This window comes from Marmota flaviventris, chromosome 6 (genome assembly GCF_047511675.1).
Source record: "Marmota flaviventris isolate mMarFla1 chromosome 6, mMarFla1.hap1, whole genome shotgun sequence".
Taxonomy (NCBI): Eukaryota; Metazoa; Chordata; class Mammalia; order Rodentia; family Sciuridae; genus Marmota; species Marmota flaviventris.
This window is the reverse complement of record NC_092503.1, coordinates 54,685,286-54,710,626: the sequence shown is the minus strand read 5'-3', so window position 1 is coordinate 54,710,626 and position 25,341 is coordinate 54,685,286. Positions and strand designations below refer to the sequence as shown.

At 37.5% G+C, this 25,341-nt stretch overlaps 1 protein-coding gene and 1 pseudogene across 2 annotated transcripts in view; one reads left to right on the top strand and one right to left on the bottom strand.

Annotated features, from left to right (window-relative positions):
• Nucleotides 1–25,341, top strand: part of Foxo3 (forkhead box O3) — a 119,307-nt gene that overhangs the window by 34,147 nt on the left and 59,819 nt on the right. The gene's annotated exons all lie outside the window — the stretch shown is intronic.
• Nucleotides 6,037–6,207, bottom strand: LOC114086739 (DNA-directed RNA polymerases I, II, and III subunit RPABC4 pseudogene; annotated as a pseudogene).

The following is a 25,341-nucleotide window of genomic DNA, read 5'->3' as shown; positions in this document are numbered from 1 at the left end:
CGGGTTTTCATGCTTCAAGATTTTTTTTTTTTTTTTTTAAACACAGATTTCTACAGTTTGGGTAGTTCACCCTGTAAACCTGTATGTGGTGAAGTCCAGCCGCAGCACATGAGGTGGGCCAGAGAACTATTTCAGGAGCAAACCTCATGTTTCCTCTAATTTTTTATAAGCACTTAGGTCTACCTGATTCTGAGGTGTTTCACAGAGTCCATCCCATGCCACCTCCTAGAGTACTAAGAAGCCGCTAAAACTAGAATGCATGCTTTGGTTTCTTAAAATTAGTGACTCTTCTTTGGATGAAACTGAAGTAGAAATTATGAACAAACTAAAGCAAGACAAAACTTAACTAAAAAATGAAACCATAATTCCTTTCATGGAGTTGGAGGACCCCAGTTATTTGGTGTGGGGCATGTGCTTCCCTTTCAGAGTCCAGTTCCCTGGCTTCAGTCCTGCCTCCTTCCTCCTGACCCTCCCCGATTCCATCTTCCACCTGTATGGGGAGGGGAAAATCCCTGTGCTTCTCCCAGGCCATTTGCCCTAAGGTGCTCCTTGTCTAATCAGGTCCTCATCTTTACTTGAGTCCCCTCAACCCCAGAGGAGGGGTGGATTGGCTGAATTCTGCTGACTTGTTGCTGCCCAGCTCTGCTGATATGGACATTTGTAGGGTGGGGAATGACAGGGGATTACCAAGCAGTTGCTGAGTGATAAACCAAGCTGAGGCCACCACAAGCAGGATGCACAAAAAAGAGCAACAGGGACACACTGGCCCACTGCTCTGAACCAGCTGTCTATGCTGCAGCCTGCTGGGAAATGGTGGGGGTGGGGGGGTGGGATCCAGAGCTTTCCCTTGAACAAAGTTAAGGATAGCATGAGTCACAAGCTTAATTCCAAAATGTTTGGGGCCGTACAGATTTGGGGCGTGGGGGAGTATTCCACGTTTTATGGTGATTGACTTACTGGAAACTCATCATGGAAACAGAGATTTAGGGAAAGAACTCTAAATATGTTCTGGGAAGGCTCCCATTCATGGAATTGGTTAGGCAGACAAATGGCTTCCAGGAATGCCCAACCAGATTTATATAGCAAGATGCAGATGGTTGATAATCTCTTTTCCTGATACTGCAGCCTAGGGCAGGGGGACACACACCCTTTCACCCCCTTCACTCGCAAGTTCTCCTGATGGCCGGCAAGAATCTCTGATTCTCATCTATGTATATCCTCCTCCTTCCCCTTTTCTTGTTACATGTAATTAATAAGAAGGTTACTAACAGTTATTACATAAGAAACTTGAGATGTAAACAGAGTTTGCTAGAAAATGGGATGAGAGCTGGCTGTTTGTTCCTACATCAGTGAAACTCTGTAAGAGCACATGTTTGTTTTGTTTTGTTTTGCTTGGTACTAGGGATTAAACCCAGGGGCACATTACCATTGAACTACATTCCCAACCCTTTTTTATTTTTTATATTCAGATAGGGTTTCGCTAAGTTGTTGAGGCTGGCCTTGAATTTGTGAGTCTCCTGCCTCAGTGTCCTGAGTCACTGGGGTGTAGGCACACACCAAGCACCTGGCTTGTAAGCACATTGATTTTTTTTAAAGTATTATTATTTTAGTTGTTATGGACCTTTATTTTATTTGTTTAGTTATACCCAGTGCCTCATACATGCTAGGCAAGCGCTCTACCACTGAGCCAGACTGCACATTGATTTTAATTCTCTATCTTCCGTCTTTCCTTTTTCTTGTTATTATTAATAACCCTCTGAATTGAAACAAATTTGAGACTTTTTTCTTTTAACCTTTAAAATTGATAAGATAGGTAATTTCATTAAAAGAAAATTATTAATTTTATTGTTAACCTTCTTTTAGATAATTTTACTAAAAGAAAAAAAATGTAATCTTGCTAGCTACTACCTTTGTTGCTTATTCTGGACCAAGAAATACATTAGCTTCTATGCCTCTATACGATTTCAGCTATGTCTAGAATGTTGTGTGTGTGTATGGATGCACATATCACAGCTATAGCTTGTGAGTTTGTATTTTGAATACAGTTATTTTTTCTTGTTTGAATGGTGTCCAATGTTTTATTTAGGAAGCAGCACAAATAGTTTAAAGATTTCTGGTTTTTCATAATGCTTCTCATAGTGATCTTTCATCACTACCGCCTTGCCCTGGGACCTGACAGGAGAAGATGCGTCTTCCTGGCCTTTGCTGTTGCAGCCAGCCCCAGAAGGTTTTCCCAGGTTCCATTTGGCAACTTTTAACTGCAGTTCAGTAGATCTAGTTTATCTAAAATCCTTTTCCTACCTTCCTGTAAAAAAATCTTAGTTCATTAAAATTTGACTCACAAACTTTTAAATGCTTTAGACTAAGTTTTTGAGAATAAGTTTTGGAGAAGCAAGCCCACCCCAAATCCATCGTACACATAGCTCTTATGGGCTATTCTATTTCAGCCACTTCCTTCCATCCCGTTTGCTCTTAATTCTGGGTGTGGATTGTCCCATCTCAAGTTTCCTCCTAGAATGTAGCTACATTTCTGCAAAAAAAATACTGGGTGGCAGTTTTCTTTAAGACCATAAAACTATGTCAGTCCTCTGAGCAAGATTGAATTGCTGCCCAGCACCTCTACCCCCTAGATAATCTGGGCTTCTCAAGATTTCTAAGAGGCAAGTCACTCATTTTAAAAGACTACTGACAAAACTTTAGTTACTTGAGAGAGCAACTGTACAAGCACATTGACGTTCATAGATAAAAGCCTTTTTAACTGTTATTTCCTCTTCTTAAAATCTATGTATTCATAGAAAAATGTAGAAACCATGGATTGCAAAATGGAGAAAGTCAAAATCACCTATTATTCTGCACTTGATCACTGTTAAAATTTCTCCATGCTTATTTCCTGGTTGTTTGGTTGACTGGGATTATACATGTGTTTTTTGTTTTGTTTTAGTTGGTGCATATTCACTATATAGAATGGTGGCTTTCATTGTGGCATATTTGTATGAACGTAAGAGCATAATTTGATCAATTTCACTACCTAGTATCTCCCCTACCTTCACTATACATATGGTTCTAAAACCTGGATTTTTTTCTTAAGCCTTGGGGGCTTTGTGGTTGGATGTCTTGGCTAATTTTTGTAAAAAGGGAGAGATTTTGCATACTTTTCTGTGTCATTAAATAAACATCAATGGCTTTATTTTTTAATTAAATGTCATATTTCCAAATAATTATAGATTCACATGCAATTATAGGAAATAATAGAGAGAAATCTTGTGCACTGTCACCCTGTTGCCCCCAGTGGTAATGTCTTGCTAACTATATTGCATACTGCCAAGACCTTGCCATTGCTACAGTCAAGATGCAGAGCATGTCCATCAGAACGGGGGTCCCCCCAGTCCTGGCTGGTGTTTTATAGCCACACCCATTTCTTTCCTGCACTACACCTGACCACTGGCAACTGTTGATCCGTTCTCCATTTCTATAATTTTGTCATTTCAAGAATGTTAAGTAAGTGCAATCATATAATATGTGACCTTTTAGGATTTTTTTTTTTTTTGCGGGGGGATGGGGGTGACGGGGTGGTGGTGGTGGTTTTGGCTTTTTCCATTTTCTGCATTCCCTGGAGATTTATCCAACTTGTTGCACATCTCAGTAGTTTGTTCCTATATGTTGCTGAATAGCATTCCAGTTTCTGTATATTTCAGGTTCTAAAGTTTTTGATTATTTTGAATAAAGTTGCTATAGACATTGGTGCACAGGATTTTGCGTGAACGTAAGTTTCATTTCTTTAGGATAAATATCCAGTTATTTCATTTTAATAATGGCATAATGTTTCTTTGTGGGGCATTGTTTTTTATTTTATGAAATAAATATTTATTTACTTCTAGATGGATTGTTAAGGATTTTCTTACATCCTGGTTTTCCTGCTTATTAGAAATATCACTGATGAAATTCTCACAGATAAATTTGAATGCACATATCCCCTTTATTTTTCCCCTAGAATTGAAATTGATGCTTCAGAGTATGAAAAAATTTAAAGACTTTCTTTTTAGAATTTCTCATTTTCCCTTCTAAAAACCTTTTAAACTCCTAACAGCAGAGCATAAAAGTGCCTATTTCTAATCTGTTGGTTAACACAGAGCATTATTACTTTAAAAATCTTTGTAATTGTCTACCATATCCCTCTAGCAGCATGTACCTAGAGCTTGACTATTAGTTTTCCAGTTCTGGTTGACCTAAAAAAAAATCTTCCACAATAAGAGATACCACCAAAATCTTGTTTTTGCATGAAATTTGGGCCTCTATTGAAGTACTTCTGTAAGATTTGTTTAAACTTACCATCATTATTTTTCCTTCCTAAAATATAGTCCCTCATCTTGAAGAATGTTCCCCAGACTTATAATCTGTCAGTATGTGTTATTTTATTGTAGAAGCTAAATGCTTAATTTGGATTTGGATATGAAGATTTATAAGAAAATTGCCCTAAGCATGCCTGCTCTTTTATGTTGTCCTTTATCTGTTCCTCATATTTATTCAGGACTAGATAACAATGTACTGCCAGAACAGATAGCATTTGAAAAAAGCAAAGGAGGTCCGAGGGTGTAGGGTCGTGGTAGAAGCCCGTGCTTAGCCTACACGGAGCCCCAAGTTTAGTCCTTGGCACACAAAAAATGAAAGGAAAATGCTTTGAAATTGTGAACCACTTTTTAGTGAAGGCTGATTAATATATACAGTATAGAGGTAGGTGTGTGTGTGTGCGCGCGCCCGTGCAGGACCTGTTGAAGCCATTAGAACCGAGTTGGGTAGTCATTTAATGGGAGCACTGTGTGAAGGCACGGTGGTGAGAAGGTTTGCCCCCTTCTCATGCTGCCGTGTTTAGGGTTTCTCTGAAGAGGCAGTGACTTTGAGAGAATAAGATAGGGCCAATGATGTATAGCTACTAAGGCTGAGGAAATGTATTTGTGTTTTCAGAAGTAAATTAAATCTAGTTTGAAAATTACTTTCTGGTGGAATATAGCAAATCGACTTTGTGTCCAGTGTAAGACTTGTTCTTTTCTTTCTGTCTTTCAAGATCTGGAGTTTTTTCCCCCTTCCCTTCTTTACCTTCAGGTCCATATTTATGATAAGCACATGTGTCAGTAAAAATTGATTTTTTGTTTATCACTCTCATAGAAAGCTGGATGATTTTCAGGAAAGATTGTGCTAACATCTTTGGTGACAAAATTAGTGACCTGTAATCAAGACTCCATTATTACAAATAAATGAATAAAGGAAACCTGCAGAATCTGGCATTTCTGCCTTTATTTATTTATTTTTCTTTTTTCTTTTTATTGGTTGTTCAAAACATTACAAAGCTTATGACATATCATCTTTCATACATTTGATTCAAGTGAGTTATGAACTCCCATTTTTACCCCAAATACAAATTGCAGAATCACATCAGTTACACATTCACAATTTTTACATAATGCCATATTAGTGACTGTTGTATTCTGCTGCCTTTCCTATCCCCTACTATCCCCCCTCCCCTCGCATTTCTGCCTTTAAAGTTTATAAGATACTCTTTTGTTTAGTCAGCCACTTACGTACTTCTATCTTGCAGCTAAGAATTATGTTTATGATCGTAATGAAATGAGCAAATAAAACATCATCCATGAAAACTGTTCACTTTCTCAGAGATGACAAAAAAAAAAAAAAAAAATTATCATGATCCATCCCCTGCAACTTATTTTACAGGGTTCTATAAACCTGCATTTTTAAACAAGCTTTTGATTAAAAGTGGTTTGGGAAGTAATTCTAACTTCATTTTTGTGTCAAATTACATAATATAATAAAATTAAAATCCATATGATTAAACAAGAATTCTTTGTTATACAGAGTATTACTAGATACCTAAATACAACTTGGTTTGGAAAATGAAATAAAATGAAGTCATATGTATATACTTGTCATCATAAGTATGCTAAATCAAAAGCTGTGCAACAACGAGAAACATTAATGGGTCAGATCCAAGTAAAACTGAATATACTTCTGATTTCCCACATTTCACTGAGCATCAAAACCCACCAATCTTTTGGTTCTTTTCTTGTACACTGTTCTGTATCCTCTGCATCTGATTAGCTCCCTGGATTTTATTTCATTTTTTATGTGACATTCTCTACAAGTACATATCATTGGCTGCTGCTTTGGGGGTTGAACATCCTTCTGGGTGTGCATTATTAGTACCTATACACCATAGAGAAGGTTCCCTGTGTTCCCATTAGAACTGTTGCAGCACTGCAGCCCATTTTTCTACAATTTATCATGATTCTTACAGCATCAGTCACCTGAGCATTAAGTATCTAGAATATAAACACATGCTTTAGACTAAGAAAGAGTACCGTATTGAACATCAAGATGGTCATTTTTGCTCCAGATATATATACCCTGATTTCCAGAGCCTGATTTCGAGTATAAAGAGGATAGAGGGAGGGAGTGCGCTAACCAGGGCGGAGGCCGCCATAACTGAAGTTTTAAGTAGGTATTTCTGTGAGGCTGGCCCTTGCAGGCTTTTCCTCTGGATGTACCATCCTTTCCTTCAGAGCACTTGACAGGTCCTGGAATTTGTCAGTTTTATGGAGGCAGAGAGTTTATTTCTATTTTTGAAACAAAGATTTTATCTGTATGGTATGTTATAGTCTTTTTTAAAAAAACTTTAAGAAGTGGTTTTGCAGTGATCATAGAACTAACTATGGGTCCAAGGACTAGAATGGTCTTTGACTAGTGCCTAATACTCTGAAAGAATGTGGTTCTGAGGATGATTAAATGTGAACAGCAACAGTGTCAGACCCTCACCTGCTTTGACTCAAGGAGCCATGTTTGATTCTGACTTGATTGGTTGTTGGGAGACCAGTCAGCATCATGCAGAATTAGTGTACTGAGGTCAGATGGGAGCTAGAAAAGAAAAAGGAAAATAATATTTAAACAATCAAGATTTATTACATAGATATTTTAGGAAAGATTTGCTCATAAAAATTGAGAATTATGGTGAATGTTTTAGTAATAAAGAAAAATTAGAAGGTAGTATCAAATGTTAGTATATTTCTTGGCAAATAAATGAGGTGAAATTCATTGGGTTCCTTTGCCCTCTTCAGTGGCAGATACAGTTTTGTGAATTATTGTACTTTCAGATGACATGTTTTGTGGTCTTTTTGGCTTTGGATAAAATCGAGCGGTGATATACTTTTGCCTGAAATGAGTGAGTATATTAAAATGTAGAAGCTTCATATGACTTATTAGTATGTAATACATTTGACTCTCTGAATTCATGTAGTGAACAGGTACAGAGTTTTTCCCTTGTCATTATTCCCTAAACAATACAGTGTAACTATTTGGATAGCATTTACATTGTATTAAACATTGTAAGTAATCTAGTGGTGACTTCTGGTATTGGGGAGGGTGTAAGTAGGTTATGTGCCTGTAATACCCTATCTCATAGACAAGATTTGAGCTTCTGCAGCTTTTTTGGTATCTGCTAGGGAGTTGGAGATCCTAGAACAAATTCCCCTAGATACCGAGGGACAGCTGTAATTACATTTGACATTGACCTATTTGTGAACAAGGAATAATCACAGCTGATTTCATTGTTCATTATTGTGTTTGGAAAACAAATAGATCTTATAGTTTTAGAAACTGCTAGAACTGAAGTTGAATTTAGCCAAAGAAAATGGCTAGTCTGGATGTTTTAGGCCCCCTCAAGTGTTCCAAGTTTGGTTTTTATGTTCTTGCTTTTTCCCGTTTCTGTTTATTTGATTTGATGACCTGCCTCTTTTTTAAAAAAACAAAAAAACAAACGAAAAAAACAAAACAAAACTCTGGTTCATCCCTGAAAAGATGCTCTCATTGCCACATCTGAATGTTACAAGTATGTGGTGATTGTGGTTATTTTAAGCCTTCCTACCTCATTTTTGAGACTTGGCTCACATGTGGGTCATAATGGCCCAATAAGAAGAGAGGAAAGGGGGTTTAAGGTCAAATGCTTCTGTTTTGCAGACTTTTTTCCCCCTCCTATTCCTTTACAAGGCATGGCCTCTTGGCTTTCCAACTTTTATTTTTAAGCTTAAATTGTTGCTTATGCCAAAATAAACTTTTTTAATTGAGGCAAGTGAAGTTTGTAGTCATACTCTTTTTTTTTTTTTTTTTTTTTTTTTACAAATAATATTTCCAATCCATACTTTGAAAGTCACCCATTTCTAAGTCAGGGCTTAGGTTAATGAAAAGCTTGCCTGAGATGTTACTGTAGCAAACAAAGTGGGATTAGAAGTCACATTTTTTTTTCTACTTCATAAATGGTTCAGGGCTGATTTTGGAATTATCATAGAGGAGAAGAGTTGTTTGTTTTTGCTTTGTTTTAGCACAGGAAACATCAGGATATGCCCTGCTTTGATTACCTGCTTAGATAAAAGTACATGACTAGGTCAGGGTGGCTGAACAGTCCCAAAAGGAGTGAGTGGTAACTCTAGCATGAGGCAAATTAGCATGTGGGACTGCAAATTAGGAGAAAAATAGGTTGAAGGGCGAAGTCAAAGACCCAATTATGTTATAAGAGGTCGTGCTTTCAAATCACTGTAAAGACCCAAGTTGGGGATAGTTTTATAATATGAATATGTGATGCTTGGTAATTCTTGTCATTGGTGAAATATTGGGGGGAAGTTCAGTATAAGAATTAAAAGTAAAATAAGATAGTTTGTGCCACAAGGAAAGTTTGGTGCAAAACAGAACAATTATAAATTTAAAAGAGGTGGGAGTGAGAGAAGAATTAATTTGGCAACCAGGGTTTAAGCCTGGCGTTCTTTGTGGTCTGATGGAGACTCACCAGAGTCTCTTCCTTGATTGTCAGTAATGTTCTTATTCATGACTAATTACTGCTCCTGCCTCGAAATCCAGCAACTCTGAAGATGGGGAATTCTTTTTTTGAAATTAACTCCGTAGTACCTCACCCCTTTTGTTCAGCACTACGCACTGTACCCTGGCTTCTCTTCCCAAGGGCAGTTCATTGGCAGGGCTGCCTGGGAGGGCAGTGTTTTCTGCATAGTAATAAGGCCCTTGCAATTGTGATATTCCTGCCCCTCACCCTAAAGTCTTGGGTGCTTGACATACAGTGGCAATGCCACTTGTAGAACAAAAGTCAAAAGGAGAAAAGGAAAAAGGTCTTCTTGAACTTGATACATCTGTTCATTCTGCCACGCTGAGATTAAGGCTTATCTACAGGAAATCCCATGGAAAACTTTCTTTTCCTTCCCAGGAAGTTGCTCTGTGAACAGGAATGTTCAGGAAGCCAACAAGCTTTTCCTAGACCTTTTACCAGTCTGTCCTACTTTTATTAAGGGCTTAGTGATCTGTCTGCCTTTTGATTACCTTTAGTGCATGCTATTTTGCATGTCTGTTTTATAAACCTAATGTGAGCTAACCACTGATGTGTGTGATTCTCATTTCTGTTGCTTGCTGTAGTAGATGGGGGTCCCCTAAAGATAGGTGTTGAAGAAGTTGAAGAAGACAATGCTTGTTCAGCCAGCAGGCATCTGGGTTATTTTTTTAGAGAACCAAACCCTTGAGATATTAGAATATTTAGGAGCAAGGTGTTATCGTTGGTTCTCAGACTCAGGGAATTTAGAATTCACGGACTTTTAAATTATTAACTTGTACGTTTTGTCTTTGGTACCCAGAAGGGCACATTAAGGAGATGAAAGAATTTTTATGCCAAATGGAAATACTGTAGACTACTTCCAACACTGCCTTCTTCAGGAACTTGCTTTGTAGATATCCTCTCTGATCATGGAGAAGTTACATGTCTTCAAAAGAGGACTGTAACATGTTTCTAACCCTGTATGTCTCACTCTGTTCAACTACCTGGATAGATTCTGCTCATTCTCTTGAGAGCAAGGGAGTCCCTGTACCTTCTGGCTTTTCTGCCATCTGATACATAATGGGATATAAGTATGCCTTTCCTTTAGGGGCTTATAGGTTAAATAGCAGAATGCTTTATCTCAGATGCTAAGAAAGAAATTTATTCATGCACTAAATATTTACTGATGCTTACCAAGTGCCAAGCATTGTTCTAGGCATGGGAAATCCATCAGTGAACAAAAGACAACCAATACCATCCCCAGCCTGCCTAAAGGAGACCACATCTACTAGAAATGCACGTTCTTTAAGAGTAGATTGACCTGGATGAACTGATCTCCATCATTACCAGTACCTCAGGTCAGGACAGTGGCATTCAAAGAGTTAATGGAAGTTGAACCTTCATTCCTGCCTGTCCTTTTGCTGCCTTTTCCCAAGGATTTGGGGATTGTAGGATGTCAGAGTTGAGAGTTCAGTCCTTCATTTTATTCATCAGAAATGATTAGAATCTCATGCATATTTCCAGTTGGCCTTAAGATCATCTCAGGTTTCTCTGTTTCAACTATAACAACACGGAAACATCGTTTTCTGCTCGGTCATCTTTGGAATACTTGGGTGGAGTGAGATCTCTTGTTTAGCTCCTTGGAAAACTGATGCTTGGATAAGTTAAGTGACTGAGAACTGGCTATCACAGACCTGTTTTCTAGTCTAACAAGTAATTTTGCCAAAGAGGCTAATTTCTAACTGGAAACTATCTTTCTGTTCCCAGAGGGAAATAGAACACGGATTAGATTATAGTCACAATCCAAACAAAAGAGAAGAATGTTCAAAACAAACAAATAAACAAAACAAACAAACAAACAAAAACCTCCCACCCTTTTCTGTTGCCACTGAAGTTTCTCTATCAAAACAAAAATCCAGAAGCAAAAATACTCTTGAGAGAAATCGGGAAACCAGATAGCCTACCAGCTAGCCAACTCTATGGTTTCTGAACAGAGTGTACTGTTTAGGATCCCTTTTAGCTGCCTTTGGGCTTATTTAAAAACCACATTAGCATGTTTATAAGTGGAAAACAATTTAATGGTTCTTCTTTTGGCCTTGGTACTTTCATAAGGTTTAACATTTCTAATAGTAAAGTCTTCAAAAAAATTTGAAGAGAAAGAGGATATTTTGACAGAGAGAGAAAAAGCTTAACTATCTGTTTTTCTCTACCCCTACCCCACCCAGAGTCAGAAAACTGGCCTTATGTACCCTGGCCAGCTTTGTTTCAACCTCAGGACGGTTGTTCAAGTAGTTAGTACTCAGCAATCTGAAGTACTACCTTTTGTTAATGCTGAGGTTGCCAGGGTGCTTCCCAACTGCAGGGTTTCCTAGCAGGACCTCAAGCTAAGAATATCTTTGGTTGTTTTCACCTTAATCCAAATGGACAGTTACCAGAGTACGTGATGCACAAGAGGTTATTGGAGATTAGTTCTTAAATGTCTTTAAGATCAGCCTATTGTAATTCACATTCTGTAGAGCTATGCTTTATAACTGGTAAGCTGAGTAAATAAATGGATTATCTCTAAGCCTTGCTGTTTTTAACCTTACCCCTCACCCCAAGCAAATGGTGAATCCTCACATCACTTCCAAAAGTGTTTTATTTTGGCAAGTGTTTAGATACTGGACAGATCTCAGGATTTGTTCCTAGGAGCAGACAGAGGGTAGGAATGGTTGTGGTCCTCCTGGGGTAGCATCTACCATGGACAGAGAGGCACCATTCTTACCCAGTGGGTGGCAATGGGCCTGGGTCCTTAGCTGCTTCATAGCTGAGTCACCTTGGGCCAAGTTATAAAGCTCTGGTCTTGATCTCTTCAGCTTTAAATTAGCCAAAATACTAACTGCCCTGCCTAATGCATTTCAATACTGTGTAGAACTACAGCATAGAGATGGCAGGTGGTATTGTTAAGAAGGAAGGGGGTGGGGGGCTTAGCATCAGATCCAAGTGAACCTGTCTCACTGCACTCCTCTCTCTGTGTGGAGCTGTGATCACCTTCAGGCTAAGTTATTTGTGTCACTGGGTCAGCCACATGGGCCAACAGAGTGACCCCTCTTAAACTGGGAAGCAGTGTGTTCTCACCTGTCTCCTCAGGTCACACCCCTTTAGTGGGACTTACCAATTCAGGTCCTTCAGTTGTAGCTTAGTTTAACACTTGGGGATGTCCTGCTGACTTGACTGAAGGACTTTACTGTTCACAGCAGGACTCCTTGCCTAGGCTGGAGTCCTTCCATGAAATTCAAAAGTCATGCATGTTGGATTAAAAGACACACATGTTTAATGAGAGCAACTAAGAACAGAGCAGGGAGGAAGAGCAGGAAGAAAAGATTTAACATTAAACAGATACATGAGGTGGGATGGAAAGGGAGAGAAAAGGGAAATTGCATGGTAATGGAGGGAGACCCTCATTGTTATACAAAATTACATATAAGAGGTTGTGAGGGGAATGGGAAAATAAACAAGGAGAGAAATGAATTACAGTGGATGGGGTAGAGAGAGAAGATGGGAGGGGAGGGAGGGGGGATAGTAGAGGATAGGAAAGGTAGCAGAATACAACAGTTACTAATAGGGCATTATGTAAAAATGTGGATGTGTAACCAGTGTGATTCTGCAATCTGTATTTGGGGTAAAATTGGGAGTTCATAACCAACTTGAATCTAATGTATGAAATATGATATGTCAAGAGCTTCATAATGTTTTGAACAACCAATAAAAAAAATAAATTATTAAAAAAAAAAGACACACATGCATATGAAGTTGGAAAAAACCTGTCCTCTTAATTTATGAGTTCATTGAAGGTTAGTTTGTATGCACATGTATTATGTACTTAGTTGAATAAGAGATTTTCTGGTTTTTGCTTTTAAAAAAATATTTTTAGTTGTAGATGGAAACGATACCTTTATTTTTTATTTATTTTTATGTGGTGCTGAGGATTGAACCCAGTGCCTCAAACATGCAAGGTAAGTGCTCTAAATCTGAGCTACCACTCCAGCCCTGGTTTTTGTTTTATGTACTTCCCATATATAGGTTTAATAATGACTATTTCATATTATTGCTTTAATAAGACAAGGATTAGATGGATTTGTAATTTAACTGTTTCCCTGTAAGAGAGCCTTTTTTTTTTTCTTTTGATACCAGGGATTGAACTCAAGGACGATTAACCACTGAGCCACATCCTTAGCCCTTTTTATTTTTATTTATTTATTTTTGTTTTGAGACATGGTCTCACTAGGTTGCTCACAGCCTCACTAAGTTGCTGAGGCTGCTTTAGAACCTGTGATACTCCTGCGTATGCCTCCTGAGCTGTAAGGGATTACAGGCATAAGCCACCAAGCCTGGCTCATTTTTATTCTTTAATATGATAATTTTTGTTTTAATAATTTAAAATAAAAGGAATGGATTTAAGTATCCTATAAATGGCTTAGTTCTAACTGTGGACGCCTGTCCTGGAATTCACAGTAAACTGACAATGGAGAAATTTGCCCCATAAGAAACTCAATAGAATCAAAAGTGTTCTTAAGTACAAATGAGTGTCCTGGGAGGAGACTCTCAGTGGAATGGGCTGAGCCTCTTCACCTTTGAGCTCTGAGTCAAAAGAGAAGAAAAGAGTGGAGCTCTTGGATTTGTGTGTTTTGTTTAACAAGAGAGCACACACATTCACAATCTGGGGACTTTGTAAGTACGTATAAATTGGGTGAAATCTGAAGCTGTAAGTGGAGTTTAAAACAGTACAGAAGTAGCCCCCTCACATTTTCTAGTACTTATTGTTTTTGTTCCCCTCCCCCCAACACACACATCTTATGACTCAGATATAATACTCTCTGCTTTTGAGGCATTTGGATAATTTTATAGGAAACAACCTTTCTCTTCTTTTTAAACTATGGTATGGTGATTTATTTAGAAATTTACCTGTGGAAAAATTTAATCAAATTTATTGAGTTATAATTTGAAAACAAAATTTACTACTTTAAGTATAAAATTTGAATTTTGATAAATGTGTATGGTTGTATAATCACACCACAGTTGGATGTAAAACATTTTAAACAGCTGAGGGAGTTGGGCAGCCGTGGAGTGCTGACCTGGAATACATGGGGCCCTATTCACTCCCCACCACTATAAAACAACAACAGCAAACCCAAAAACACTTCAGACATTTTCATCTCTTCTGATTTTTTTCTGTCAGTCCCCTCTCCCTCCGCCTACCCCCTGGTAACTGCTGTTGTGCTTTTTCCCTCTTGCTTGAATGTCTCATAAATGGATTCCTAGTCTGTGTAGCTGCCTGTGGTAGTATCTTTCACTTAGCCCATTACACTTGAGACTCATCCATGCCTTTTGTCGGTGACTCATTTTTTTTAATGGCTAAGAATGCTATTTTATGAATATTCTATTATATAGATCTACCACAGTATTTTATCCATTCATCCGTAGGTGGACTTTTGGGTTATTTCTAGTTTTTGACTACTGTGAATAAAGCTTCCATGAATATTCATATCAAGTCTTTTTGGGGATATATTTGTTCATTTTTTGGGGACAGATACCTAGGAGTAGGATTGTTGGACCATAGGTACAGTATGTTTAACTTTATGAGAAATGGCCAGACTTTTCCAGGGTGGGTGAACTGTTTTGCATTTCCACCAGCACTGTCGAGAGTTGAAAGTTGTTCCACATCTCTCCAATGCTTGGGATTGCTACTCTTTACTGTTATCTATTGTAGAATGTCATGAGTGTGCAGTGGTAGATACCTGAAGATACTTTCAATGTGCATTTGCTTAATGACTAATAATGTTAATGCTTTTTATGTGCTTATTTGTAATTTTTATGTCATCTTTGTTGAAATCTTTTCTTTTTTAAAAAAATCGGGTTATTTATGTTCATACTATTAAGCTTTTAGGTGTTTCTAGTGTATTCTGAGTACAAGTTTTTTTAAAATTAGAAGTAAGTTTTACAAATATAGTTTCCTGTGAAACAGTTGCTTATTTGTAGTTTTTTTAAATTTTATTTTAAATTTTGATTTAAGTCCAGTTTCTGCTTTTTCTGCTGTGTTTGAGAATTTTTTGTCTAATCTATGATCACAGTAATTTTTTTTTTCAGTATATTAAAATCACATAGTTTTAGCTTTCAAATCTAAGTCTCTGAGCCATTTGGAACTAATTTTAGTATTTTAAAAAAATATTTTTTAGTTGTAGATAGACACAGTATATTGGTTTATTTTTATGTCGTGCTGAAGATTGAACCCAGTGCCTCAGACATGTGAGGCAAGTGCTCTACCACTGAGCTCCAGCTCCAGCCCTAGTTTTAGTATTTTGTATGAGACTTCATTTATCTACAGAATATCTTCGATGCTTTCATCTATTCCTGGGTCCTTTGTTCTGTCTTTTGATCTGCGTGTCTTTTAATGCAAATACTATAGCATCTTTAGTATTGTCGATTTATAGTAAATCTTGAGATCATGTAATATAAGTTTTCCAATTTTTTTTTAATTACTTAGACTGTTCTACCTTGGTTGTCTTTAATTTATCTCAACGATGTTTTATGTCTTATAATTCTGACACACTCTTATAAAAATTTATCCCTGAGAACTTCATATTTTAATGCTGTCAAAATTGTTTTTTTAAAAATAGTATATTTCCAATTGTTCACTTTAAGTATATAGAAATATAATTAATTGGGTTTTGTATATAGACTTTATTTCATATCATTTTTAAAAATTTATTAGTTTTCATACCTTTTTTTGTAGATTTTTTTAGATGTTTATGTCTGAATAAGGAGTGTTTTCTATCTTCCTTTCATTATTTATATATATATATAAAATCTCTTACATTTCTTTTTCTTGCCTTATTTCACTGACTGGGTCCTCTAGTAGTATCAAATAGCAGTGGTACAGGCAGAGATCCTTGCCATGTTTCCAGTCTAAAGTGGGTAGGAAGCTTCCATTTTCCATTATTAAGTATAATTTTAGGTATAAGTTTTTCATATATGTCCTTTGTCAGGTTGAAGAAGTTTCCTCTGTTCCTATGTGTGGAGTGGTTTTTATGAATTTTAATCATGATTAGATACTGAATTTTGCAAGATGTTCTTCCCACCTCTGTTGAGATATCATATGACCTTTCTTTTTTATTCTTTTAGTATGATGAAATATACCTTTGTCTGGTTTTGGTAATCCCATAAAAATGAGTTGGAAAATATTTTAGTTCTGCTTTTTTGGTAGAATTGGTATTCTTGCTTTCTTAAATGTTTGATAGAATTCAACAACAGTGAGGACATCAGAGTTTGGAGTCTTCTTTACAAGATCTTTAACTGCTAATTCAACTTACTTAATAGCTACTGTGCCATTGACTTATCTGTTTCTTCTGAAGTGAATTTCGATCGTGTCTTTTAAGCAGTCTGTCAATATCATCTAAATTGTCAAATTTTTGGCATAAAGTTATTTATATTATTTCTATATTATCCTTTTGAAACGTACATCTGTAGTGATTTAATTTTCATTTCTTATGTGGATTATTTGTTTTAGCTCTTACCCTCATTCCCTTAGTAATCTGGCTTGTACCTTACAATTTTACTGATCTTTTAAAGAATCAACATTTAATTTTAATTGATTTTTTTTCTCTGCTGCTTTTATATTTCTTACTTCCATTGATTTCTGCTCTTTATTATTCTGTATGTTGTGAGTTTAGTTTGCTTTTCATTTTTTTGTATCTTAAAGTAGAAGCTTTGATACTTTTCTTCTTTCCTAATATAAAATTAAAAGCCATAAATTTCTTGCTATAACTGCTTAAGCACATTTAGCAAACTTTGTTTTCATATTCATTTCAGAATGGTTTCTAATTTATGTGTGATTTTTTTCTTTAATCTATGGTTTGTTTAGGAGTGAATTATTTAATTTTCAAGTATTTGGAGGATTTTTCAGCTATCTTTTTATTATTGTTTTCCAATTGAATTCTTTCGTGGTTAGAGAACCAATTTTTGTGTTATTTCAGCATTTTAAAATAGATTGAGATTTGTTTTGTGGCCTAGAATATGGCCTGCCTTGTTGAATGTTTTGTGTGTACCTGAAAAAATGCATTTACTGCTGTTTTGGGTGGTGTGGTCTATAAATGTCAGTTATGTCAAGTTGGTCAGATTCTTTTTCTGATTGCATGTTCCATCTGGTACTGTAAAAGGAGTATTGGATTCTGCAGCTGTACTTTGGGTTTATCTGCTTGTCTTCAGTTCTGCTAGTTTTTGCTTCATGTATTTTAAATTTTTTTTAATTTTTAGTTGATATATAATGACTGTATACTGCTTCATGTATTTTAAAAATATTATTAGGTAAACTTTTAAGGTTGATATATCCTCTTAATTTATTGATTTTTTTTTTTTTTTTGTTATAGAATGTCTCTTTATTCCTGGCAATAATCTTCATTGAAATCTGATAATATAGCTGTAATTAATATAGCTACACCAGTTTTTATTGATCCTTTTCCCTCCTTGTACTTTTAACCCAGCTGTGTCTTTATATTTAAAGTGGGTTCCATGCAGACAGCAAATCATTGGGTCTTTTTGTTTTTATTGCTGTTATTTAATGCAATCTGACAATCTCTGCCTTTCATTTAGAGATTTTGGTTTTATTTTTAAATGCCATTTCATAGTATGTAATTGTGATAGACTTGGGTTTAAGTCTACCATCTTGATATTGCTTTTCCATTTGTCCCATCTGTTCTTTGTGTCCTTTTTACTCTTTTCCTATCTTCTTTTGAGTTGTTTTATTTTAATGAATTCATGTTATCTCCACTCTTGGCTTATTAGATACACCTTTTTTGTTTGTTTTTTAATGGCTGCTCAGGAGTTTATACATCTAATTGATCGTAGTCAAACTTCAAATAATATATAATTTTACACAGAGTGTGAGATCCTTGGAACAATATATACCCATATCTTTCAAATACATACATATATATGACAAATATATTGATATTTTTGCCTTAGTTATCTCAAACAGATTAAAAATGAGAAAAAAATTATATTATCCGTAAATTGATCATTCTTAGCTTTTCATACCTTTGTTTAAATTCAAACGTCCATGTGGTATCATTTTCTCTCTGCTTGATGAACTTTTTTATTTTATGTGGCACTGGAGATTGCACCCAAGGAGTGCTCTATCACTGAGTCACATCCCAAGCCCTTTTTATTTTTTGATTTTGAGATAGTCTCACTGAGTTGCCAAGGTATGCCTTGAATTTGGCAATCCTCCTGTCTCAGCTTCCCAGGTTGCTGGGATTATGGACATGTACCTCCATGGCCACTGCTTGATGAACCGTTAAAATCATTTCCTTCAGTATAATTTTGCTGGTAGTGAATTCTCAGTTTTGTTTGTCTGAATAAGTATTTTATGTGCATTTTTGCAAGACACTTTTGCTAGCTATAGATTTTTAAGGTGTTAGCTTTTTCACTTTTAGTTAAGTATGATCTTCCATTGTCTTAACTTAAATTGTCTCTGAAAAAGTTAGCCCTCATCCTGTTAATCTTCCTAATGACTTTTGTCTTGCTCCTTTTAGATACTTTTATCACTCGTTTTGATTATGATAAACCTCTGATTTTCTTTCTGTTTGGGGTTTGTCAAGTTTTCTTGGATCTGAATGTTTATAATTTTCAGCAAAAAAAATTATAATTTAACCATTATTTCTTTCTTTCTTTTCTTTTCTTTTTTTTAGTTTTAGATGGACACAATATCTTTATTTTACATTTATGTAGGGCTGAGGGTCGAACCCCGTGTCTCATGCATGTTAGGCAAGCACTCTACCACTGATCCACAACCCCAGCCCCTAACCATTATTTCTTTAAAATTTTTGTTCTGTTCTTTTCCTCTTTTCTTTTGCAACTCCAATAGAAAATTTACTGTCCTCACAACTCACTGATGCTGTTAATTTTTTTTTTTTTTTTTTTAGTTCTTCTGTGCTTATGGTCTACTGATCTTGTGCAGTATCTCATCTGCTCTTGATCTCATCTGTCAATTTAAACAGCTAATTTTTCTTCATTGGAAGTACCTCTGGATTGGTTTGTTTTGTATCTTCCATTTTGGTGCTTATTTTTGTTCTACCTTCTTAATACATGCAGTATGTTTATTATAACTTTTTAACAGCTTTATTTAGACATAATTCTTGTCCCATAAATCTGTTTTAAAGTGAACCAAATAAGTCGGTTTTAGTATATTCATAGATTTATGTAACCATCACCACATTCTAATTTTAGAACATTGTCATCATCCCACAAAGAAACCTCATACCTATTATACCTATTAGCAGTCACTCCCCATGTCCAGTTCATAGAGACTATTTTGGATATTTCATGTCAGTGGAATCCTACATGGGGTGATCTTTTATGACTGTTTTCTTTCATTTAATATTATGCTATCAGGGTTTATCCATGTGGCTGCATTTATCAACACTTCATTCCATTTTATTGCTCAATAATATCCCCTTGTATGGGCGTGCAACATTTTTTTTATCAGTTGCTGGACATTGGAGTTGTTGCCATTTTTGACTATCAGGGATGATGCTACTGTGAACTTTGTTACAAGTTTTTTTGTGGATGCTTTTGTGGGTTGTATGATAACTGTTTAACTTTTTAAAGTACTACCATTTTTTTTTTTTTTTAAAGAATCTGTGCCTCTATAATAGTTTATTTAATGCCTTTTCTGGTGATCTGGATCATCTTGTCTTATCATTTCTGGTCTGTTTCTATTGATGAATTTCTCTCCTGCTTAGGGGAGAGAGATTTTTCAGATCCTTTGAATGCCTGGTGATTTTCACTTGGATACGGGAAATGGTGAATTTTACCTCATCAAGTGTTATGCTTTGTTGTTGTTGCTTTTGTTTTTGGCACTGGGGATTGAACCTGGGTATGCTTTACTACTAAGTTACATCCCCAGTCCTTTTTATTTATTATTTTTTTAAATTTTGAAACAGGGTCTTGCTAAGTTGCTGAGGCTGGCCTTGAACTTATACTCTTCTTGCCTCAGCCTCCTGAGTTGCTGAGATTATAGATGTGAACCGCTGTGCCTGTCTTGTATTCTTTTTGAAAAGGCCCTAGACTTTGTTTCCATGTGCAATTGAATTATTTGAAATCAGTTGTATCTCTTTGAAGCTAGTTTTGTAAGCTTTGTTAAGGGGGTCTATTAGTCTAGGGATGATTTAACTCCAATCCTAAAGCAATATTCTTCTGAGGACTTTACTTTATGCCACATATATTTATGAATGATTTGCTTTTGCTGGTGAAACATGAATTATTCCTAGTCTCTGGGTCTTCTCAGGCCAGCTGCCTTCTGGTGCTTGTGTCCCCAACTTTAAGAGGTTTTCTCTCAAACATGTGCAGAGCAGTCTGATGTGCTCTAGAATCCCACTTCCCTGTTGCCTTCTGGCCATAAGTTCAGGTAAATAAAGGGCTTGCCTCATTTATTTCACCTGTTCTAGTAATTAAATTCTGTGCTGTCTGTTGTCCAGTGTCTGAAAACAATTGTTTTGGGTATTTTGTCTGATTTTCTAGTTGTTACTGTGTCATAGATGGAATCCATGATAAATGGGATGCCGTGGCTATAATCTGTATAACACACACACACACACAATATACACATATATACACATATTAAATACTACATTTCATACAGTGTGTGTGTGTATATACACATCCATGCATTATGTAATATATTAACTGTTTAAAACAGAGCCTGTTATAGAAGGAAAAAAAAAAGTTCCTGTAGCCGTGGGCCAAGTGGAAAGCATTCCTCCTATATACCACAGTCATGGTCATCTTTACTTTCTAACTTGGAGCACTTGGGATCTGAAGAAACAGCGCCTTAATTTTCATGCTGGTGGTTGTTTGAATAATTGCCCCTTCGCACTCTTTCAGTCATCATCCACACTGTATTTACTCAGTCAATACCCACTGAGTGCTGGGGGCCCTGCTAGGCATGACTTACTTCTCCTTATGCCTGTTTCTTGGTGGTTGGAATATGCCAAACAAATGAAATAAAAAAAGTTTTCCTATTCTGGTTACAAGATTGGATTCTTGGATTCATCTCCTAAACACTGACATTCAGAAGCTGAAAGGGGAATGTAGAGTGTTATCAGATGTAAAGGGTATCTTATTTCTTCACTGACCATCTGTTTATTTGTGTCCAAGAATAACAAAGCTTTGGTCATATCCATATTTTTTTGATTACTAAAAATAACAAATGAGCTGCACCAGACTTGCCCCACTTTTGAGCGTTTCTTCCTATAGACTGTTGCAGTAGGACGCTAGTATCCTGATGAAGATAAGACCAGACCTGCGCAAGCATATATGATATTGCTGTATCCAAAGTTGGGAGGGTGTGATTAATGGTCCTTAAGAGTTTTAATTTGGCATGTCTTACTCCTAAATCGCACTTAAGCTCGGTTGCAAAACCTGACAAATGGGTCTTCTGTGCTTGCTGGCTGAGACAGGCACTGCCTCTTTGAGGCCTCATTTCCTAACTCTGCCTGGCAGCCTTCTAGATTTGATTCACAGGGTAGGGCCCAGCTTGCATGGAGACAGAGGGAATCTCCACAGATCAGTCTCTGCAGAATAGTTAGATAACATTCCTTGGCCGAGAGCATGGTTCATGCCCCAAACCAGTTCTAACAGGGTCCTCTGTTAGATCTTTAGGTTAATAAATCCTCTTGTTGTAGTTTTGGGGTCAGAACAAAAGACCATGCTTATATCCAGGAACTAGAGTACATAAGATCAATAGCTAATTCCTATCCTGGAGATCTTAGTATGGTTTGACTTATTTTCATGTGGGGGATATTTTCTCTCAACATTGCAATAGTATGTTTTATTTTTTCATCCTTTCCAATAGAAGGGAAAAAATTTCTTCAGTAGGAAAATATGTGGTGGTACATGGCATCATTTTATGCCATGTGGGATGCAGAAGTTTCTCCTAAAAACTAGTTACCTGCTTTTTTGCAGATAGGGCCTTATTTCTCGCACAGTGCTTTATCAGAGGTGAGGCTGTACACAGCAAGTACATTTGGAATCATGGTGTTTTTCTGGTGGAGCTGGGATTGTTTGTTATGAAGCCATGCTTGTGAGTCTGAGGATGAGAACATCAAGTCATTATTTATCTTGGAAAGAGCTAATAATTTGTTTATAGTAATAGCAATTTTATTTTTCTGTCTCAGTCAATAGCAGCTGCTGTTGGCAGTATTACTAAAAGATTTCAACTTGAAGTTTTTAATCTAGGGTGGGGGTTGGGGAGAACAAAATTAACATTGTAAGTATTTTTACTTAATACAATTTATTTGATTTGATTCAGGATCTTTTCTGGTGTCTTTGTTGAACAGTATTTTTTTGCTGACCCTCAATCCTTGGTGCTGCCACGGTTTCCCAAATGTTGGCACTTCTTAGTGTGTGAGTGGTACAACTAAAAATATTAAAGTGTTTACTAAAATCACATGCTACTTATACTTTCCGTTCCAAAGAGAATGTTGAGGCTAACTAGTATTTTAATTGCTCAAGTTGGATAATTTTATTTGGATAGAGAATCTGTGTTCTGGTGAAATTGGGGCTTATGAAATAAGATTGGAAAAAAATAGAATATATAATTGGGCACATCCTGTGCCCTGGTGAATCACCAAGCCAATGTAATCTCCGTGAAGCATTTGGAAACCAGGCTTGTATGCCCTTGCTCTGCCCAAAAACCTAGGAGTTGCCCATGTGGAACAGCAGTTCATCCAGGCTGTAGTCATCGTGGTGACTTGTGGAGCCTCTTGCTCATGTGAATAAGCCAGCTGCCTGCTCCTGCAAGTCGCAGTGGCATCAGATGTCATCAAAACCAAACCAGGGACCTCCTTAGTCATTCTTAAGGGCCACAAGGCACAGTTCAAAATACCGCTCACAAAGCAGCATCCGGAAGGAAGAACTCATTGTGGGTCTAGGGCCTGATGTACCTTACCTATTGCAGTGACAAATTCTTGGATTGAATCTTTCATCCCATTGGTCAGTTTTCCTTTAGCCCTAAATTTTCTTCCTACTTTGGAATCAGTATAAAAATGCCTGAAAGGGGGAAATCCAAAACCATGTATAAATCAGGGGTTCATGTTGCCCTGACCTTGTAAAGCATGAAAGTCTTTTTAAGTGCTCTGAAAATGGAATGTAGAAGATTGCACTCGTACGGGGTTTTCCTAGCACACGGTGCTAGGAAAGTCTGTGACTTCCAGAGATGGTACCTGGATCTCTGGAGTGGTGGGCTTGTTGTGATGAGCCAGCTAAAACTTTAAATACCCCAGAAAGTAACCTATTTAACCCTATTAGCTGTATTTACTGGCCTTCATCGGTGTCGGCTGCAGCACCCCCTTTGCTCCAATCCTGAATCCTTTTAAGGACAGACTTTGATTTCCTTTGTGGGTAGTAGCTGGTTAAACAGTATGAGACACAGAGCTAATTTTTATTGAAGTTTTTGCCTTGGAAGCACTTTTTCTTCTTTGCCAATCCTAGTTTTTAGTTTTGCTTCGAGATCCTAGCAGTCTGGGGCCTCACACTTGGCCCTTGGCACATACTCTTGCAGCGTGGAGGTCTCCAGTGCACTGTCACATGGTGCTTATAGACGAGAGCATGCAATTAAAGAAATCCGTATTTGAACCCCAGCTCCACCATTTATCAGCTGTATGACCTTGGATAAGTCCTTTAGAGTCTCCTTGAACCTCATGGTCCCTCCTTTTTTCTCTTATATAGAATGGGGATAGTACTACTCTCTTATTATAGGTTTGCTTTAAGGATTAAAAGAAGAGAATGGCTATAATGTGCAAGGCATAGAGCTTGGCTTATTATGAGCTTCCCATAAAACTCCAGCTGCTACTATTAGGTGGTAAGAAAGATGTTGAATATATGATTAATCTTTTATCTGTCCAACTTGGTTGTCAGTGACTTGAGGTCAGGGGTGCCTTCACCTTGTGTGTATCGTTCAGCTGTCCTAGAATAATTAATTGTTGGTTGCTTTTTAAGCATGGTCCTGAGTTCCTCTGAGGCTACCAGCAAAATCTTACTCTTCCTGTATCAATGCTCACAAGACATGGTGAGCTTGGCTTTCATCTACTCCTGCTTCTCCTGCTTTTCTACTTGGGATGCCAGGGTGCTTTGTGAGTAGCTCCAGAGACCTTTCTCAGCAGCAGCACTATAGTTTTTAGCTTCATTTCATTGGTCAGCTCCAGTGTGACCCTTTGGTTATGAATGTGTGGTGCAGTTTGACTTCTCAGAGGTTCTGTTAGCTTTTCAGAGTGTCTACTCTGTAGTCTTCAGATGAGACAGCCATGAATTTAGTTCTGCTCCTTTGTAAGTAGGGGCAGAAACACTGTCAAGTCTGCGCTGCAAACAGGAGTCAGTTGTTCCTCTTGTACTGTGTTTCTTACTGCAGTGGTCTCCATTCTTGGCCCTGTCTCAGCACTGCCCCAGGCTGAGCCTCTAGGTTTTATTATGTCCTCCTCCCTCTAAGAATACGGGAACTTACAAAGAGAATATAATCAGAAGTGATGATGGGAAGAGGGGTTTGCAGTTTTGTCTCCAGAGGACATTTAGACATTTTGATTGTCATACTGGGGGTAGCGGGTGGTGCTACTAGAATTTAGTGGGTAGAGCCCAGGGATATTGCTAAACATCCTACAGTGCTCTGGACAACCCAACAGTAGAATTAGGTGGCTCACAATGCCAATAGTGCCAAGACTGATGAGCTTGCCTCAGGCCTGACGAGGATGCAGATAGACCTTATCCCAGGTGTGTGGGAGAGAAAGTCAGGGGTGAGGGGGCTTCAGCTCCCCTGAAGCCAGGCCCCTTCAGTGCTTGCCAGGTAGGCAGTGGCTAGGATGTACTAGAAAGAGTTCTCCAGAATTTGGCCTCAGCCTAATGCAGTCCTGTCCATGTGGCATCAGGGGTGGGAGGGCCTGGTGCAGCTGAGGACGGCTGGAAAGAAAGAAGCCAGGGCCTTTAAAACTTTGAGGAGAGGTCAGGGCGGCTTGCCTTCATTTTCTCTCTGCAAGCAGAAGAGTTAGGAAACTTTGTAGCTGAGTCAGCTAGGAGAGGAGGAAGGGAGTAAGGGAAGGCAGAGGATGGAGTCCCTGCCTCAGGAGAGGATTTGGTTGAATTTCCCCCATCAACACTTTTTTTTAAAACATCTGTGCTTTCTTCCCCTCCCTCTTATTACCCCTATTCCTTTTTCACCCATTACCACAGATACCAAGGGGAGCCTTTCTACTCCTAGAGGGAAAGAGGCAGCAAGAGTTCTTCTTAGACTCTCTCTTCCCATTGCTGTGATAATCCTACACTTGAGTTTCTTCTGATTTCATGGGATCAGTATGCCTTATTTGTTTATAGCAACAGCAGTAGGTATAGATGAAGTGACTCAGTTTGTGCAATTTTTTAAGGGAGGTGGCCACTGTCCTTTA